This window comes from Pezoporus occidentalis, unplaced genomic scaffold, assembly GCF_034315485.1.
Source record: "Pezoporus occidentalis ecotype Australia unplaced genomic scaffold, CSIRO_AGI_Poc_V1 ctg192, whole genome shotgun sequence".
NCBI classification, from domain to species: Eukaryota; Metazoa; Chordata; class Aves; order Psittaciformes; family Psittacidae; genus Pezoporus; species Pezoporus occidentalis.
Window position 1 is genome coordinate 194,419 of NW_026913771.1, and position 20,677 is coordinate 215,095.

The 20,677-nt window shown below is 51.4% G+C and overlaps 1 long non-coding RNA gene across 1 annotated transcript; it reads left to right on the top strand.

Annotated features, from left to right (window-relative positions):
- The first annotated feature begins 841 nt into the window (after positions 1-841).
- On the top strand, positions 842-20,463 carry LOC134162808 (uncharacterized). Its single transcript, XR_009964454.1, has 3 exons — positions 842-1,064; positions 19,513-19,654; positions 20,247-20,463. It is a non-coding gene; the product is annotated as an uncharacterized LOC134162808 (long non-coding RNA).
- The last annotated feature ends 214 nt before the right edge of the window (positions 20,464-20,677 follow it).

Consider the following 20,677-nt stretch of genomic DNA (forward strand, 5'->3'; position numbering starts at 1 on the left):
TGGCACTGGAGCAAGGACACAGTGGGGAAGGTGCCACTCATGGCCGCAGCCCTGGCACCGCAGCTAGATGCTGCTGTCCAAAAGTGTTTGTATGGTGTGACTGTAACACAAGTGGGGCTGCAGGGTCAAATCCAGCCTTTTGCTTGATGTAAATGGCAGTGCTTGATGATGCCTTCTTCCTCATGTGGACCTCATGAAGGCTGTGTGCTGCTGATCCCAGAGGTAGGAGAAGGAAGCCACCCTTCCGTCCTAGCCGTGCTTTGTACCCCCAGCTCACAGAAGCAGTCTTTGACCTCAGCCCAGTCAGTGACAGGGGGACCAGTGACACCACTGCAAAGCTGCAACGAGGGTGGCCATCATCACCACCATGATGATGACCATGAGGGTCACCAAGGTCCTGTGGAACCACCACAGGTTGACCCAACAGCAAACTTAGCACTGAGACCTCTTGCAAAATGGGGCAGGACAAAGGTCTGGATAAATCTAGACCTCACCTCATCTTTCAAATGGTTTTGCATTAAGAGATGAAGAATAGCTCTTGGTGACATGCTCCAAGGCACCCTCAGCCACCAGCAACACTAGAGGAGTGGCACAAGAAGGGCTGCAGAGGTAATATGGGGCAGGGAGCCCAATGGCTCTACCAGCTGTCAGTCAGGCAGATGATCCACCTTCCTTGCAATGGCTGCTGGGTGGGTGGCTGAGGATAAAAGCCTGGCCAGTGGCAAAGTGAGGTCTGTGGTTGTGGGGCTCTGCTCCTGTGGAGGAAAGGCTGGCAATGGCTTTTTTTGGTTGGGTTTAATTGGGTTTCTTTAGAGTGGCTGCTGTGGGGTGGCTGCTGCTGCTGCAGTGCTCCTGCTTGTGGGGAGAGCTGCACCTCGTGCCATAGGGAAGCCTTTACCCCATGGGTGACTTTAGTGTTTGCTCCTCCCAGAGCTGCTTCACTGAAAGAGCTGTGTGATGTTGTTCCTTGCAAGGAGCCCAGTGCTGGAGCCCATGGTGGTTGGCATGTGGATGGTGTATGGAGGATTTAGGAGGCACCCCAGGAGCCAGCTCTGTCCTACCAGGTAAGGAATGTGTCTGAACCAGCCTACGTTTGGGTGCTGCGTGGGGCAGGGGTAAAGGGTGGTCATGAGTTCAGTTGCCCCAAATACCTAATCCAGATCTGCTGAAGCTGGATGATGGATGGGCAGTGGGAAAGACCTGGTCTTGAGTCTGAGTCTCCTCTTCCTGGGTTTGCCTGGCTCTGCTCCCAAGGCATCGCTTCTGCTGGAGGGCTCATAAAAGGCACCGAGGCAGCCACCAAATCAGTTTTAATTGAGGAATTAATGCCAAGAAGCCAGTTGCAGCCCTGTGTCTCCTTCTGAAATCACCCAGGGGCAATGGCAGGTTCAGATTCTGTGAGGGACCAAAAGCTGTGGGCAAGAGGGGGAACTATCTGCATCTCTGGCACACGTGGCTGGTGGTGCCGGAGCTGCAGTCAGGGCTTGGGCAGCTGCTCAATATCTCCTCTGTGGTCTTGCCATGCAATAAAACCCTAAAGTGATGGTAGATCACAACAATATTATGCAAACTGCCATTTGCATAAGCATTATGCAAATTGAGATGGATAACCAGCTTTAACCAGGCTCAGGTTGCTTTCAAGTGCCTCTTTCTCAGCTGGTAATTCAATCACTTCAAGAACAAAGAACCCCAAACATCAAATTTGTTAACTTTCTTCTCTTGGCGAAGCACTTCCCTGGGGCAGGGAGGGAGCGGAGAGGCCATGTGCAGGCACTGCAGTACCCAAGCGGCCTGGTGGGGTCACTGGTGGCTTTCACATCCCAGGTGTCCCAGGAAGGGCTTACAGAGCTTTCGGCTTCAAACTGGAGGAGCCCAACGAATGATCTGCTCCATCCCAGCTTCCTTGAGACCTTTGGAAAGCCTTCTTCACCTGAAGGTACTTTGCTGGACTTTGAGGACAGCTCCATAGGAAGTGATGGGACATTCAGGTGATATATTGGAGCGGCTTAGCTACCTATTGCATCTGAGGGGTTGAGAGGTTTGTCTTGCTGGAAAAGGTATCTAAGGTATTAAATACAACTGCATGGGGGAGAGTGAATTGGACAGCTTGTTCGTGCTGCCCCTCCCTTCCTGATGTGGAGGGAGCATCAGTCCTGGAGCATCGCATCCCTCCTGCCATGGGGATGAGGGGGCTGGCCTGGGCTGTGTTCCTCCCCTCCAGGAGGGCTGGTGGGGGCAAGCAGAAGCGTTGCACACTTCCATCTCGAGTGGAACTCTTCTTTCCCCTCCTGCAGTGAAGTGCTTTCACTCACTTACCACTGTCTCTCTGGTTCTGCCTCCTGCCAGCCCTGCCTTGCCTTTTCCTGCTTGCCCATCTCTGATCCCTGCCTGGAATATCTTTTGGATGTGTGGCTGCTTTGCAGCTCTCTCAGCCTCTGTAACAAGAGATGAAGCATTAACCTTTAGGTGCGTCTTCCTTTGCTCTCAGCAAGGAAGCTCAGTGATGGTTGTCACAGACCAGCTCGTGTGTGCCCCATGTTCATGCTAGGCTGGGTCAGGAGCTTGAGTGGCTTCTTGGTGATCTGCAGGTTCCTGGTGGTGCAGCCATGGAAAACCTCAGCTCTTCTCCCTCTCCAGTCCTTGGATGATTCCTAACCAAGCAACTGCTGTGTGGTTAAGAGATATCGCTGAGCATCCCCACAGAGAAGAGGGATTAGGAAGAGCATAAGGTGACCCAGATCAAGTGGAGAAGCATCAGTACATTATGAGGGGACATGAAGACGTCAATAGATCTTGTTAGTGACATTGCCCAGGGCTTGGTGCAAACCTGCCTGACCCTTCCTGGATGTGCTTCAGCATCTCCCAACTCAGCTGACACAATGACTTGGGTTTCCTGCACCCACCTGCAAATTCCCTGTCCTGATGGCAGGGAAATGGGGGCCAAAATGGCTGTGGGGGTCCCCTTAGAGCAGGGCTGGAGCTATAGTGGTAGAGGAACTGGCCTGTGGCCCTCAGGATGGGGCTTGAACAAGTGCCATGGGCACACACCTCTGCAGAGCAGCAGTGGCAAGTAGATAGCCCGACAGTGATCTTTGTGGGTCCTGCACCTTATGGTCTTCCCTGCTGTAGGTCCTAGCTGCAGCCTGCCATGGCTCTGAACAGGCTGGTACCTCAGCCTGTCTTGCAGAGCTGTTAATCTCTGAGCTGGCTAAAGGGGGAGTTTATAGCGAGCAGTCCTATTGACATGCAGATATGAGCCCTTCTCAAGGTCTGGAGGCTGTTAGGAGAACCTCAATTTGCTTAACTGAGGACTGAGGCAATGCAGCATCTGTAGCTCCTCATGTCTGGCCATGAGAAGTGCTGATGAGTTGGCATTGCCTGAGTGTCTCCTATGGTTATCAGTGTGTTAAAAGGAAGCGCTAAAAGCCCTTGGCAGCAAAACTGGTGAGGGTTGAGACCTTGGTAGGTGTGTGGAGGCACAGCCGATGCGATGCTGACCTATGGGAATCCAGGGATCTAAGAAGCTGGAAAATGGGTGAGAGCCTGCTTAAATGCTATCAGGTTTTATTGCCAAAGAGGATAAGTTGCTGAACCATCTGTTTGTGAGCTTTAGGGAGATGATTCAAGAGCCGGGGGTAGAATGAGGGGCGACTCCAGGAACACTTTGTGTCTTGAAGAGCAAACCAGCCCTCAACCAACCCAAAACAATGGATGACTTCATAGCGCAGCGCCTGCGTGTACCACAGGCCAACCTGGGAGCAAACCTCATCCCCACTGACAGAGAACAGCGATTGCTGGCTGGGAAAAACAGGCAATGAAAAGAAAACCTGTGCTTGCCTGAAGTAGGAGCAAATGTAACTTGATTACAGCTCCTGCCTACTGTGTGGGTCTGCCAGGACGGCAGTGAGCAATGTGTTATATTCCAGGTGTTGTGAAACGGGGCTCTTGTTGCATCCTCAGTAGTGCACAGGTATAAGGAGAAAACAGACAAAAGTCTTGGCAAAGGCTAAAAGAAGGAATGAGTTGCCTAAAAATACAGGTAGCAGTTGGAAGAGATTGGAAACTAATGGACTATGAATGATCAGAAGGGTGAAAGGCAACGAGAAAGCACTTCAATAGAGCAGGGGATTTATTTCTGTGTCAAAAATGGGGCTGTTGTTAGAGACAGATGGTAAAATTGTAAATAGAGTGGAAAAGGAAGGAATGCTCCATAGATCTTCCAAATGCAGAAGGAAGGAGGCAGGAGGGTGTGTTTGCCACAGACAGTGCTGTGGTTGGCATATAAACCCCATAACAGAGGAGGCTGTGGTAGCCTGGAGAGCATCTGATGTTCATCAGCCTGTGTAGGGCATGCTACAGTACTTAGCCAGGCGGTCCCCCCAAATTGCTGCTTCTTCCACCCAGATCAAGAGCTGGGTGATTCCTGGGGGCTGGAGGGGTCCCAACACTACTGCAGCTCTTGGGCAAGAAATGAAGTCACCCTGAGGCAAAGTAACAGGGAAATCCATTCCAGATGTTACTGGGGAAAGAGGAAGCACTGGGAATATCTTGGTATGTCCGCATGGCTTGGTGAAGGGTAGGTCAAACTGAAGTGGGGTCTTTATGGCAGGTCTCAGGTGGAGGCATCTGCATAGCTACAGGCATTAAGATTAGGGTGTATTAAGATTTTCTCAAGACCTTTGGTTTAGCAGCCCATGGCCTCTTGTTTCCTTCAGGTGTATTGTGGAGAATTAGGAGGGCCTTTTTTTGCTGGGTGAGTCATTGAGGGGTTTCAAAATGTAGGTATTAATGGAGGGGTCAATGAATGCTTGTTTCCATTGGGATCTCCTATGGATTCTCTCTTGGTTCAGTATCATTTAATAACTTGGTGAGGAAAAGGTGAAGTTGCTGGTGTGCTGTGAGGGAGGCATGACAAGGGGAGCAAATACGGAGCAGAAAAGGCCCCAGTGGCAGTGATGGGATTAAATGATCCCACCATTCAGTCAGACAGGGCCACACAAAGCTGCCCTTGCAAGTTGCTGGAAACCAAGCAAAGCCACTTTGTTTCTATGTACATGCACAAGGTGAAAGATCATCCTTTGCAATGGTGAGTAATAAGATAACTGCCATGGGGGCTCCTCTCAACACCCAGCAAGCAAAGGGCTGCCTGAGTCCCAGCTGATCCCTTTACCAAAAGGTTGTTGCCCTGGTCTGAGCTGCAGGGGGGGGGTTCCAGGATAAGCCTGTCAGCTGGAATCACTGTTATCTGTCATAACGCCGTTATCATTGTGGCTAATGGCTCATCATCCAGTGCAGTACCAGGTCAAGTGAGTTGTTCCAAGAGCTGCTGAGAAGTCAGGCCTGTGAAAAGCAAGAGGTGAGAATGACGAGGGCTGGTTCTCCATTGTGCCATGTGTAAATGTGGGGTTGAAGGGGGATTTGGGTGGCTTCAGGGAGAAAGCTGGCCTAGGAGACAGCGCTGATGTGCCCATGAACTCAACTCCATCAGCATCCCTGTATGTGCCCAAGGCGATATAAGGATCTGGCGCCAGCTCGCTTTGGATAACATTTCCTACTGGAAGGTGACTAATCATTGAAACAGGCTGCTCCCATTCCCCTGGGATACAACGGGCCTGGTCCCCTGAGCTGCCCATCTCTCATCACAGCCGTGATTCGAAGGGGCTGAGGAGGGACGCGGTTACATGTATTATTCTGTAAGATGAAAATAGGTAAACAACACCCTGAGCCCCCTGCTCCCACACTGGCTGTGAATAATTTATCTTCAGACAATTAATTATTCAGCTTATTTCTTCATTAGTTGGAGAACCTGAATGCGATTAGCTGCTTACCTCCATGGAGAAAATCCCGCTTCTCTTACTCTGAAGCAAGGAAATAAAACACGAGCAGCTCCTCACTGCAAACAAAAACCCACCCTCTGGTGACCCTTTATACCAGGTTCCCTTCCCGAGTGGGGTATTCCCATAGTGCTGCTCACCCGTGGTGCATGAATTGGGTCAAGGCCCAGAGGCAGTCCCTAGAAGGCTGATCTAAGTCAATTGGGATGGGGTTGACAGCTTGCTGGGGAATCTGGTTAACCTCTCCCAGCCCGGCATCCAGAGCTGCTGTATTTAAACTGACACACTCTCACATGGGGGGTTGCTGCCTTCTTGTGCCTTTAAAATGGTTCTGTTGTGGTTGTGTGTCTTTGTGCCCTTCAAAGTTTATTCTTGGGGATGCAAACCCTGCTGGGGATCCACCTGCCTGTATGGCTGCATTGGCAGAGCTGGGTGAGATGGACATCTCTGCTGGCACCGGGAAAGCTGTCCCCATCCATTAGTTGGCATTTCTCATCCCACTGGGGCTTAGTAGAGGGTGGCTTTGGGGGGAAAAAATGGTCTGAATTGGCAACTGTTGCTGCTGTCCTTTCCTTGCCCCTTCTGGTTCAATTCATGTGTCTGTACCTGCCCAAGCAATGTGGAAGGGGAGTCTCCGTGGAAAAACTGCTTGATGGAGTTCTCTGGTTGTCCATGCAGCTGCTTAGTCTTGCTTCTGGCTTGTTTCTGGGAGCAGCAACACCCTGGGCAGGGCCTTCACTGAATGGATGTACACAGCTGGTGTGTTTACCTGCCTTGGATGCTTAGCTGGTCTGTGAGCTACTCCAGTGGCCGATAAGTAATACACTTGCTCTGCGCTGTGTTGTCTTTGCTGGCGTCTGCTCACTGGGATTAGCTCATCAGGGATGTTGTACCTGGAGAGCAGTGTCGTGATGTGACTCACTGCGGTGCTGACCTGTGCTCTGGTTGAAGTCCTACAGGGAAAACATGATGGTAATCATCAGCTCTTCACAGGTTGTGTCCTTGGTGTCAGGGAGCTGCTCTGGGTTACAGAGGAGCAGAGGGTCGCAGCTCTTCTCTCTGGTGTTTCATGTGGATGGGGCCATCTCAATCCTATGTACTTATGCTTGCTTTCTGAGATGCCACACCATCTCTGGTGGTGTTGTATAACATCCAGCCCTTCCAGCTGTGTTATCTGTGGCCTTGCTCTTTCATTCAATATGTGTCTGGTCTCTGGGGTCAATCTTTTCTTCCCCTTTGTTCCATTCTCTTGCAGCTGGAGGAGCTTTGGGTTGTGCAGTTCATCCCGATTGCTTCCTCTGATGAAGTGTCTGTACAGCTTACTGCAGACTTGGAGCACGCATCTCCCTTTTCCCTATTGTTCTGAGGCCTCTCCTCCAAGAGGTTCTACCCCAGGCCTGAGATCCACTTGCAGCGTTTCAGATCAGCTGCAGCAGCCTTGGCAAGGAAGAAGCCGGAGCTGTGTTGTGTGATGCTTCCCTAGGATGGTGATCCCTGATTCCCATCTGTGTGTGCATCCAGGGAGAGGTCAGCCAGGAGAAGCCTCAGCCTGCAGATGCTGGGTGAAGGCAGGTGGCTGGATGTGCCTTTAGCTCCCATGGGAGAAGAAGCTTGGGGAAGGGCCAGAGCTGAATCAAGCTTGCCAGTTGTCTGGCCAGTAATTCCAGCTCTTCACAGCAGATTTGGGAATACTCAGCAGTCCATGGCTTACAATAGCAGCTGCTCACTGTCAGCCATGGGCTATCCAGACCCAGCTTTCAGTAGCTGGAGGAAACACCCCAGCTTCAGTGATTTGTGGACTGTGTGGCCGTAGTGAGCTGCTGCAGCTCAGCCCTGGTGCCCTAGGATGCCCTTGGCCATAAGGCAATGCCAGGGTCCCAGCCAGCTCCCATATACCTGTTGGGTCCCTGTGTGCTGCAGTAACCCCATGTGCAGGCCATGCTGGCTCCTTGGCACTCCCATTGGTGGGCCAGAAACGAGGTGGCTTCAGCTAACGCTTTTCGGGATGTGCCTCCCATCAGACTCTTACTTTCTTCCACTGCAAAATATCTTTATGATTTCCCTGCTGCCATCAGGGTTTTGATCCCCTCGAGTGATCCCCAGACTTGCTGCCACAGTGTTTTGGTTGTGCTGCTGTGCTTATTGCCATATCAAACCTCCCATCACCGGCATTTAACCCTGCTTTCATCTCCCGCTGCCTGTGATGGCAGCTCCTCTTTTTCTCTCCATGTTCTGTTTGAGGTGCAGTTTTGCTTGAGCTCTGTCAGCTCCACGTGTCCCTGCGTTTCTGCTGACCCTGGTAAGAGCTCTGTGTGCTTTATCACACTCATTTGTGTTCCTTTGCCTTGTACCAGAGCCAAAAGGGCTTCATAGTGAGCGCTGCGAAGTTCTGCAGCTGCTTGCTCTGTACACCCTGTACCATTGTGCATGTTCATGCAAAATCAGTGTGTCCCACTTTGGGCTGTATCCCCAGCTGTCATCTAGCTGTGTATGATGCAACTTGCACCTATGGCAAAGCCTCTGCTAGGGGCTGCAGTGGTTTTCTGTGCATGACTGCAGCTGTATCTTTGGTTTTATCACACACACCTTGGCAGGTTGTAATGACTGCTTTTATCTGTTCTCTTGGCAATCTCAGATAGTCTGGTTCTTCAGACAGCTTTTGCAAATGCCAGCTTCTTACCTTGGTGATCTTCCTTCTTGTATTTCAGCTGTTCAAGATTAGACTGTGTGCTGAAGGATATGCACCGTGCAATTGCCTTCATTATCAGATGTAATGGGGTTGCTCACTGCCTCATTTTTCCAGGGCTCTGCATTTTCTCATGGAAAACTTTGCTGTGCCTTGTGGACCTGAGGGTTCCCTGAAAAAAGTTGTACTTATGAGACCATGGGAGGAGGAGGAAGGGGGAAGGCTGTTGTGCATCCTATCTCTAGCTGTCTGGGTACAAACAGAACCCAAAGCATCAGCAGGGTTACTTTAGGGGGCTGTTGAAGTCATTATGTGACTGCATTGATGCAACCAGCTCCCCACTGCCCACCAGAGGAGCTGTTCCCAGGCCTGGGGAGGGATCAGCTCTGATCCTAGGTGGACCAGGGCATCCCTGGAGACATGCTACTACAGCACCAGTGGGAGCCACTTATTCCATCACCTCTTGGGGCTGGGACTGCTCTCCCACCAGCCCCTTCACAGGGAGGAGCATCACTACCAGCACCAAAGCTGTACCTGGGGTCAGCAGCATGGTCCAGCTGGGTGTTCGTGTTGCCAAGCAACCTGTCTCCCACTGCTGGGTTTCCATGGCAATGGAGTAGGATTGCAGAACTGGGGGGGGGGGGGGGGGTTAGAAGCAGAGCAGATACTGCTTCTCATTGAGCTGCACCCCTGCCCAAAAGCTTTACATGGGTCTGTGGGTGCAGGGATGCAAAGGGTGCAGGAGTTCACTCTGCCATAGGTGCAGCTGGGTGCACAGAGGTAAGCAGGAAGCCGGTGGCCTTGGTGGACCATGAGACCTGTGCACAAGGGGTTCAGGAAAGCCAGCCTGAAAGCTCAGTGCTTGGCAAGCATCATTGGGTGCCTTTGCCCATGTAGCAGGGAGTCACTGAAGGCTAAAACAGCAGAAGTCAGGCAGAAAAGGAGCCTGTGAGACAGGCCTGTGTCTGACCACTGCCCTCTCCGCAGGTTATCAACTGCTCAGGCTTCCAGGTCCTCTGTGGCCAGTCTTTCTTATTCACAATCACTGGCCTGCTTGGCACACAGTGTTCCCCTGCTCTGGCTGCTGGATACGGAGTGAGCACTGGTCAGCATGGAGGAGAAACAGCCCCTTACTTTTTCTTCCAGTTGGCTGAAATCTCAGTTGACAGCACCCTATATCTAGAGTGCTGTGTCAGCTGCAGATGTGGTCCTGGGCAGCCTCCACCACCAGGTAACCCTGGGCTTAGAGCATCATCCAAAAGCACGTGACACTTTGGGGTGTTCTGGCTGAAGTCAGCTTTTCTCAGATCATGAAAGCCACTTTGGTGCAGGGCTGTTGGCAGTGTGGCTCTGTGGGGATCAGATCAGAGCAGACACAAGGAAAGATGAAGTCCCAGGTGGGCGGTAAGGGTTAGAACAGGAGAGAAAGGAGGAACTTGTGCTCATGCCCTGTGCCAGAAGTATTCAACCTTTTTCAAGAGCAGTCCTGACTCTTCTGGTCCAGGAAGAGCTGGGTTTACCCTCCTAATCCATTAGGAATGGCAGGGGCTGGAAGGACAAGTTTCAGGGCAGTTTGACTCCTGCAGCAGGGCTGGGAGCTTTGCACATGGATGCCACATGGGAGATGGGGGATTTTGCATGACAGCTGCCTGTTCTTGCTGTCCTTCTGCCCCTTTGCATTGGAAAGAGCATCTGCTGACCCCTACCCTGCATGTCACATCTTCTCACCCTTCATCCCCTAGACAGCAGTGCACAAAGACCTCTGAAGAAAGCAGATGCTCTGGTTAGCTTTTGCATGCAGAGCATCTGTGGACAAGGCTTCCAGTATTGCATGGTAACAGGTCTTCCTCTGCCCAGAGGAGACCCCAGAAGCTGGTACCTCCTGTAGGTAAAGAGCTCCTGGGCATGAGGCTGGAGAGGAGCGTGGGACATCTCTTTGGGTCCTGTGCTGCCATGGACACAGTCCCTCCCAGCCCCAGCCATGGCCTGGCTCCTCAGGCAAAGTCTCTGCGACTGCAGTGCCAAAGCTGGATCATGGGAATAATTGGCCATTTCCTTCTGCAGTTATTCACAGCCAGTTTCTGCCTGATTGTCCTGGTGCCAACATTGTCTTCAGGCTTCAACAGCTTTTCTCCCTTCTGTGTATTTAGACCCTGATGTATTTATAGCTGACGGTGATATTCCCTCTTGGCTGTTGTTTTACTAACACAGGCTCCTTTCTCATGCTCTCCCTGTCTCCCAAACATAGGTGGCCAGATTCCTCATTGTCTCCTCCCTACGGCAGCATTACTCCTTACCCTAGCAGTGGGTTGTACTGCTCCCAGCTGTGTACCTGGACTATGTTAGTCTCAGTCCCAGATTTGCCCCATAATCCTCTTCCATTCAATGTGGTCCTTTTTCCGAGGGACTGGCAAAAAAGGCAGAGAAGAAGGATTCTAATCCAAGTCCCTGATTTTACACCCCATGCTGTTATGCTGCGATTTCCTTCTGCTTGTAGGACACTCAGGCCTTGCATTACAATATCCCATCTTCCTATTTTGCAGCCAGTCTCATCTGAATATTCCCTCGGGGAACGAGGGCTCTGTTCAAAGTGCTAAGCAGGCTTGGTCTCGCTGTATGCCTTAGGCAGATTGAGAGTTTCATTTTAATGATCAAATAAAAGGAGGGCTCCTACACGGAGGCAGTGGGCCTCTGGTGCTGCTGTGGTGTCACGGTGCTTCCCATCTGCAGATGTTCTGAAGCTGCCTTTGAGATGCAGTGTCTGATGTCAGGTTGCTGAAGTTTCTCATCTTTTGTGCCTCGCTGTTAGTGCCTCCCTGTCTCTCCTGTGCCCCATGCAAGGTTTCTTCTATGCATTCCTGTAGTCCCATCTCCAGGTGCTTTTAGTTCTATCCAGGTGGATGAGAACAGTTGATCCTGCGGATAAAGGGGATGTGGTAATCCACTTAGCCTGGCGTGCTCTCCCCTTCCTAAGCCTTGGGAACACTGTTTGCTTACTCTCAATTAGCCTTGCTGTGTGAATCTGCTGTGAAGCCTCATCCTCTCTGAGATCAGATTAATGGGCTTGTGTCTCGTGTTTAAATACAGCCCCCACATGTGCTGAATTCTGAACCAATAATACTTTATCTTGATGTAATAAAAATAACTGCCAGCAGAAATGCTTTCCCTTGTGCCTCTTCTTCACCACCCCAGGGAATTGCTTGCTCCTGTCTCCTGCTTCCCTGTTCCACATCCTTACATGTCTCTTACCTCCATGGACAACCTCACCCTGCTTGAAAACAGAGGTCAAGTAGTGCTGGAATGTGCTCCGAGTTATCCTTTAATCTTTCCTCCTATTCTCACATAACAGCCCTTGTTCTTTCTCCCTTTCAGGCAGCCAGATGCTGAGGCTCCGTAACTACCTATTTGTTTCAATACCTTAACTGACTTGATGCAATTTCCACTTCATGAAAACTTGGTGCCCTCCGTGACCTCCATTCCAGGACTCCTCTCTTCCAATCTGTGCAGGGTCCCTGCTTCTTCCTAACACCTTTCTTCAAGTGACTGCTCAGCCCATTACCTTGCAAGCTCTTCCTTGTGAGCTTTTATTTTTAGTGTCTCTTCCTCCTGCTTGGGGTTTCTTGCACTTCTGACACCTTTGCACCTGGTGCAGTTCCAGGCATCCTGCGTGTTTGTGTCCATGACCTCTCTCCAGCTGGCTTCACTAACCAATTCCTTTTTGTTTCTTGATGCCCACTCTGCTTGCAATGAAAATCCTCACTTGCAGGCTTATTTCCGTTTGCTTAATCACAAGTTCATTTAGGTCAAAAATTCAACTCGGGACTCATCTCTGCAATCAGCCATTCCATAATATCTCTCTTTCTCACTAAGGCTAAATAATCATTGCCTCATGGGTTCAGGGGAGCATAAACCTACCAGCTCTCCCATCAGCTTCATCTGCTGTATGGCTGCGAGCAGCTTTTGCTTCCAGACTCCCCCATAGACCAAAGCCATCGAAGTGCCCTAACAAGAATTTCTGCTTCATCTCCCAAAGGGGAGGTTTCCTGCATGAAGAGCTCACAGCTTGGTCCCCTGTAAGGAGGATTACTCCAGCCTTGTTGTTCCAGCACACCTATTCCCTATGTGTGTTTCTCCATGACACTGGTCTCCAGCAGGTCTTTGGGGAAGACCATCACTGCTTGCATTGCACTTGTAACCCAGCATCACCGAGGCAGCTAAAGGGTTGGTCCTTAGCACTTGCCCTGACCTGAGCTACCCCACATCTCCCCATCCAAGTTCTGCCTGCTTGGGCTGCTTCCCCTTGCCAAAGCTGAGCCTGGCCTTGGGGAGGCAATGTTAATTCCTCAATTTTCAGGGCTGCTTATCTCAGCCACAGCATGAGGAGCTGGAGGAGGGCAGGAGGCCAGCAGGCACAGCTCAGCCAGGGGACTGGGATTAGCAGCATTCTTAATCCAACTGAGGTGCCCCTGGTTCAGTGTGAGGTGGTGGAGGTGGCTGGGCTGGGTTCTGCAGATGGAGGCACCAGACTGCTGACTCTTAGGACACTTGATTATGTTCTGACATGGTCTGCTCCTTCCCCTTCAGGAAACATTGCTGTAATGAAATGTGTCTCTTGGGGGGAACTCATCCAGCAGCCTCTTGCAAGGCTGGGTTAACTGGATCAATCTGACCTCCTGGGTCAGCGTGACATATGATAGAAATGGCCAAAAGAGCAAAATCGAGCTGGGAAGGTTGTCAAGGCTAGGAAGGAAATCTTCTTGTGCTCAGCTTGTGGCTTCTTGTGAGATAAAACTGAACTTTCAGCAGCTCAGGGCAAGATGTAATTTTCTGGTCGGCTCTACTTGCAGTCCACCTGGCTGCTCTGGGTCCTCAATGCCTGCATCCCTGCTTCTGCACTCCAGCTGCCATCCCAGGCCCTTGGAGGGTGGCAGTCACCACCCCACCATGGGACTGGATGCAGCTGGTACCCAGGCACAGAGCACCCTGGGAGCTGCTGCACGGAGCCCTGTGTGCTAGCATGAGGTTTGCTGGGGAGGTGGGTGGAAAGGAGGGGTGAGGAGATCAGGGCAAATAGGAGCTGACTGCCCAATAATTGTGGACAACGAGGCTTTTCAGCAGGGCCATAAATCAATGGCAGATGGAGACACAATGGGTGGTGGGTATCGATTTCTTTTCTCTTTACTTTCTGTTCCCCCTGTTTGCTGCCTGGCAGAGTGGAAAGGCTCCAGAGGCAGCACTGCAGGGGCTTTCTCTCTGCTCAGCAGCTCGACCACCTTCCCTCCCTGCTCCTGGCTGCCGTGTGGGAGAGCAGTGCTCCTGAGTGGCAGCACCAGTGACATCCATCCATGGAGCCCGCCTGCGTTGCGGTGCCTGAGCTGGGCTCAGCATCCCAGGAGCGGCTTTTGAGCCTCAGGGGAAATCAAGGCTGGAGGCTAAAAAAGGGCAGACCATAGCTCTGGATGAAGTCCCATGTCAGCGTGTCCAGCAAGCCACCTCCACTCTGCCACCATCCATCTCACCCAGGCAGCAGCTTTCCCTCTGCCATGCTGTTCGTCTCTGACTCATCATGTTCTGATGAATGCATCAGTCCCTTTCTTCTCTTCTTTCTCTCTCTGTCACTTGCAGTTCTCAGATGTGGCTTAAGGGGCCTGCCAGGTCCCTCTGTGGTGCCTCTGCTGCTCTGAGCAGGGACAGCACAGCACAAACCTTGCACTACGCAGGGCTGACCTGAGGGATGCTCTCCACTGTTGGAGTTAGCAGCAGTGCCAGGGGGAGCACAGGGTGTCCCATGAACAAACAAGATGCTGCTAAAGGAAAACCAGCCCACAGGAGTGGGCAAAGCCATGGGTTTGTGGCTGGACCAGAGTGCTAAGAAATGGGACTTTTCTCCTTGCTTAACTTTTTCTTAAGACCTTCCCTTCACTTCCCACATTCTTGGATGGCTCGGCTCTTCAAGGAGAATCTTTGCACATCTTTGTGGCACTTTGGTCAGCGAGGAGCTCCATGCCTTGAGCTTAGTTGGTACTTCTGGGCACTACAGTGACAGAGGGTGCTGCTGTCCTCTGTTTTGTGCAGGCAGTGTTATCTGCACGGGGAGGGAGAGGGTATCATTGTAATAGTGGCAGAGATTTTCATCCTGGAAAGCAATGCATTAGAGCTGGGCTGTATTTTTATCCTTTCCCTTTTGTTCAGGGTTGCACAGAGCACTTTGGAATTCATAAACTGGTAATTTATTAAACAAGCCTTTGAAGAAGGGAAGTAATAGAAACTGCCATATAAATTATGGGAGCCTTTGGGATCCTATTGCTGGCAGGAGCACAGTGGCTCTGTAACCTCCAGTGCAGCTGGTGTCTGCATCGAGACACACTGAGGAGCTTCACAAAGCCACGAGGGTGGAAATGGCACCCGGGCTGCCAAAATCAAGCCAGCAGTGATGTCTTGGGAGATGGAGCCATGCTCACTGCAGAGCATCTCCTGCAGAAACAGTGTTTGCATGTCCTGAAATGGGAGGGGGGGATTCATTGGCCCTTGTAGCATCAACAGCCCCTGGCACAGAGAGGCTGTGTGGGCCTTTTTGTGGAGCCAGACCCTTTTGTTACCCCTCTTCTGCATCTTTTGCCCTGGGCAGGCAGAACTCCCACTGCTCCCAGGCTCAGCCTTGTCCTTCCCAGTGTGTGCTCTGTGGTGATGGAGCATGTGGCTGTGATGTTCTTGGACTAAGGAGGAATTACAGAATGTTTATGCATGCAGGAATCATCACGTGTGATGTGCGATCCATGGGCTGGATTTGAACCTCTCTGAAGCTCTGGGTTCAATCTCCCAGCACGAGGCTGTGCCGCAGAGCTCCAGAGGCAACAAGTGGATATATGGTGCTGGTAGGAGGTAACATTCCCTCTGTGGGACACCACCACCGGGTTGTGACCTCGCTGCTGCTCTCCATGTCCACCTGGTGAGATGTAGGTGACAGCCACACAAGGCAGCCTGTCTGTGCCCTCCTAGGCTGGGAGCAGATCCTTGCAACGCACTGCTGCAGCTCAGCTGCCTGTGCTGAGCCTGCCCGAGGTGGCATGGTAGGATCCATGGTGATGGAAGAGGAGGTTTTGGTGTCTGAAAGCCTGACCCTGCTTAACCTTCTGTGCACGATTGCTGCAGAGCAGAAACCTGTATCAGAGATGCTTTTGGAGGACCTGGGATGCAGGAGGAAGTGAAGCATCGGTGTTGTGGCCATGTGAGGGGCTGTGGAAAGCAAGAGGTAAGGGTGGTGAGGGCTGGATCCATGTGTAAGTCAGGGTCAGAGGGAGCAGCTCTCCCTGGTGGGATGGGACCATGGGCACTGCTCGGGGCTGTCCTGAGGGCCACTGCTGTGTTGGTTGCCTGTTTTTATGGCTACTGGAAACTCCTGTCTGGTTCCTCTAGCCCAGAGTACTCCATGCCCACAGATGCATGAGCTCGCTCCACATCAGCAGGGACATCCTTAACGAGAGGGAGCCACATCAATTAATACAGGATCACTGGGATTTTCCTCCTGCTGTGCAAAGGCAAAGCCAGTTTTCTGGCTCATCTGATCCAGAGTGCTGTTAGGAGGCCCAGTAGATGTGGTGGTCACCACTGAGCCCGCCATACCTCTTTACATGTGTCTTTGGTCCGGGGCAGGAGGGATGTTCATTCAAGTGCTTCCAAGCCAGAGCTCCCGGAGGGCCCTGCATGATGCTGAGCATAACTCTTGACAGGGAGCTGTGCCCTGAGCCAGCGCTCAGGTCCGCATGGAAACTGGTTTGGGGTTAAAAACAGCATTTCAGTGGATCCCGGGAGAGATGCAAGGTTTGTACCTGAGCAGCATAAATAAATGAATTAATGAATGGATTAAATGTAAATTGTGGCAGCTTTAAAATGAAAGTCATAGTTTCCAAAAGTGCTTTTAACCGGCACTTATTTCTGCGGCAATATAACTGCCAGCAAGAGCTTAATTCATTATCACCAGAAGAAAATGAAGACCCTGTAAATTTGAAGTCCAATTTAATTTCCCCAGAAAGAGCTTTTCTTTCTTTCCCTTCCCTCTCTCACTGCCTGAGGAAGGAGGATTTCCATCACTTAGAGCTGTTGTGTGCCTCCTTCAGACAGGATTTTCTCAGCCTGCCCAGCCACAGACACCCACTTGTCTGTGTATTGGGGCTTTGCACTGTGCATCAGCCCTGCAAAAGGCCAGCATTGCTTTGGAGAGTGCAGGCTGTGAATCAGAACTGGATGGGGAGGGAAGCAGAACCTCAGAGGGGAAAAAGCAGCTTGGCCCAGGTTGTCTGGAGTTCCTGGCAAAAGATAGGCAGGGACCCGAGTGCCCAAGTCCTAACCTACTGCCCACCCCACGGACATCAGCGTGGTCCCATTGAAGCAAAATCATTCAGGTTTGGGGACCTGCTGCTGTGAAGATGATGGCTTCTGGTGAGTGCTTGTTGTGGTTTAACCCAGGTCAGTACCCCAGGAGGGCAGGGATGGAGGTGATCATCTAAAAACCAGCCCCGACTCTCCATCGCCTGCAACCAGCCACCTCCTGGGCTTGGCTGATGAGTGGAGCGAGAGGAGCAGCTCAACTCTCTCTGCTCCATTAACAGTGCAGATGGCCTGTACCCAAAGCTGGGATGTGTGTGCATGTGTGTGCCTCCTTCCAGTGCTATACAAACCCAGTAATAGCATGTTTCTGCCCTCAGATGTAAAGACTGATGGAGCAAAGGGGGCAAAGGGCCTGGTACAGAGGGAAGAGCATGATGAAGCCTCTGGTCTCCATGGAGTCTTTGTTTATACTCCTCTCATCTCCCTGTCTTTTTTCCCTTCTTTTTCTGTTCTATTTTCTTTCTATGGAGTATTTTTAGCATGTAGGAAGGAGCAGTGCCCTGCTTCGCTGGATGCAGGGCATCAGGAGCAGATGGCATAGAAGCTTCTCACGCTGTGCTCCCTGTAAAAACACCTCTGTCTCAAGTCACCTTGAGGTTACTGCGGTCCTGGACTCCCCATCCTCCTCCTTCTCATCAGCCCAGACCTTCCTGGGTTCACTGCCTTATCCTCAGCTCCTGGGGCAGCTCTCAGCAGTGTGAGGCTGATGGTGGCGCCTGAACAGCGCCTTGTGCAGGTGGGTTAGATGCATTCAGAAGAGCAAAGGACAAGGCTAGTGTGCAGGAGAGATGCAGTGGCCACCACCATCCCCTTGCTCCTGCATCTCTATCCCCTCCCTGCACCCAGTAACCTCATGGTGTTACTTTGGGTAGACTAGGACACCCTGTTGAAGCTGGCATCACCACGGTGGTGGCTCCCACCTCAGTGCTGCACCAGCAAACCTCCTCACTCCTTCCCCGAAACCTTGGCAACAAAGGGAATCCCTCCGGGTATCCCAAATGGAGCAGCTGCCCCTGCTCAGCTCCTCACACGCTTTTGTTAGCCCATCCCTGTTGTGTTTAATTATAGATATTACACACTATTCTCCTGCAAAGAACGACTGCTCCTGGAGTTCATTTGAAACATGAAATCACTGGTGCAGCTTGCAGACGGGAAGCATCGCTGCTCTGACCGGTGGGGAATTAATGAGGCAGTGCAGGGCCACAGTAATTAGCGGCAGCAATAAGTGTTCTCTTGGAGCCCCACTTGCCAAGGTGCGTGTCTCTGCCACAGCAGCAGCCCCATTGTGGTGCTGAGGGTGGATGCGGCCACGGGGGCATCATGGTGTTGTGGAAACGGGTCTGTGGGACTCGGGAGGTGGATGCGTGAGAGACACCAGGGTGAAAGCTCACTGCAGGAGCCCCAGACCTGCTGTTCTTCAGCCCTCTGCATGAAAATGCAGAAAGAAGAAGGAAAAGCGTGAATGAAATAAATTGGGGCTGTTGGGATGGTACCTATGGGTCAAATCAGTTGGGGTCTGCCCAGCGTGGCTGAAATGTTCCCTTCCACCAGCAGCTCTTCTGCCCCATGAATCAACTATTCAGCGTAATATTTAAATACAATTAATTCATGCAATTTCAGCTTTTATGCTACAGTAAAATATTCATTTTCAGATACTATAAAGGTTGAGGCTACACCCATCAAAAGTTACAAAAAAAGGATAAAACTTAAAGCATTTCCTCCCGTGTACAACGCTGGATGTTGGAGAGGTGAAATGGGAGCCACGGTGATTTACTGCAGTTTGCTCCTTGCAGGCTTAGCCCCTCCACTGGATAGCAAAGGACCAGCACAGCAGAACTCCTTGTGCAGCACTGCAGGAGAGGGAGGTCCCTGGAGCAGCACCGGGATGCTCCCAGTGCCAGGATTGGGTCTCAGCACCTCTGGGAAGTCACTGGGGTAAGAGAGCTCTTTTTTCACTGGTGTGACCATCACATACAGATGAAGCTGTTTTTGTTAATACACAAAATAAAACAAGCTCCAAACCAGCCTAGAGGAGAGCTTCCCCACTCACATAACCCCCAGGCTGTTAAAAAACACTGCTTGGGTTTTGGGATCCAGGATACAAGATGCCCAGGAAAAGGCATTCCCATGCAACACCTCCCACCATGGCCCAGTGCTGCAGTGGGGATTTGCTGGGGTATTCAGCCTGTTGATTCCCATGGTCAGTGCAGGCTCACAGGGCTTAAAAAGCAAGGGCTTGATGTACACCCAGACCCATCCCGGTGCTGCCCACGGCTGGTACCCTACTCGGATGCAGTGGTGCAGGTGTGATTTAGGTGACCTGGAGACCTGAGGTACCAGCTGACCCCAGCAGGACCATGCTGTGAGCTCCTGCTGGAAGGTTTACATGGAGCACAGTCCTGGCTCACCACTAAAAAGCACTTGTTGAAGAGAAGTGGAGAGGGGAGAGTAATGATTCCAGCCCGAAGGGCAGCACAAGCTATCTCTAGACTGAACCTGGGACAATTAATACCTCTAAGATGGGCTTAATGGATTGTTTGAGATTTGGGGCTGTGAAGTACAATCGAAAGCAAAGTCTTTGACTATTGTTATAATTGTTAACAGGCTCCTTTTGAAGCCCTGTGCAAAGAAATGGATAGACTTCAGCCATCAATAATATCGCTGGAGGAGAAAATTGAAGGGATATCTGCCCAATTAAATAACCTGCAGGGCTGGAATTGAGAATCAATGTGGCATGAACGATGAGGTTTGGACTACCAACGCTGAACACTAAATCCATTGCAGCCTCTGCTTTAACAAAGAGAGAGGGATGGGGAGGAATACTGCAGCTGGGATTTCCTGGGCTGCACACACTGTGTTGAGAGGCAGGAGGTGGCTGGGGGATGGCTCAGCATCACTGTCCTGTGTGCTGGGACCCAGCCAAGGCATATGGGATCTTCAGAGATCTTCGCTGCTCAGGTGGGAACAAGGGCAGGGGCAGGGCTGGTGGTGTGGGAGGGATGCATGGGGACTGCTGGGAGACCCGTAAGTTGTTTTCCAGGTAGCTTCCTCCTTCCACTTTTGGGTGATGTGGGGAAATGGAAGCAAATTTGCTGGGAGAGGTTTGAGCATTTAAAGTGGACTTGTTGAATATGGGCAGGGTGATGAGGGGTGGAGGTGGCAAGTGGCTCTGGGGATGGGGCAGGGCATCTGCTGAGGACGAAGAGCATCTGATGTCCTATTTGCAGCAAAAAAAGTGGAGAATAGGAATAAGGTTTGGGGGAAGAACTATGGATCTTTGTATCCTCCCCCTGAGGAAAACCCACACTGGATCAATGGTGTCTGTGTGCATTTTGCAGGATGTATCACTTGCTGGCAACGCTGGGACCACCCTACTCAAGAGAGCCACCAAGGCAGAGTGGGCCTTCTGTGGAAGTACAATCCCATCATCTGGGCCCTTTCCAGCAGTGATTAAGGGTAAGAAACATCTGCTCTGTGTGGCTCATTCCTCCTCCTTTTCCTCCCATTGTCACCAAGCCATTCCCCAGCGTGATGTGGACACAGACCTCTGCCCACAGTGGGCAGGGGCACTGCTGAATCCACACTCTGCCCCTTTAATGCCTTTTGGAAGCTAAATGAATTTTGCCTTTGCCTAAGTACCCGTCACTTTAAATTAAGGTCTCTGATAGTGAAAATGATGAAGCAGCCAGGTCATTAGGCAAATTTTAATTAAAGGCTCAGATGGCCTTTACTAATAGGATGCTGCAGTTCCTTCCCAGCGTTCTCACTT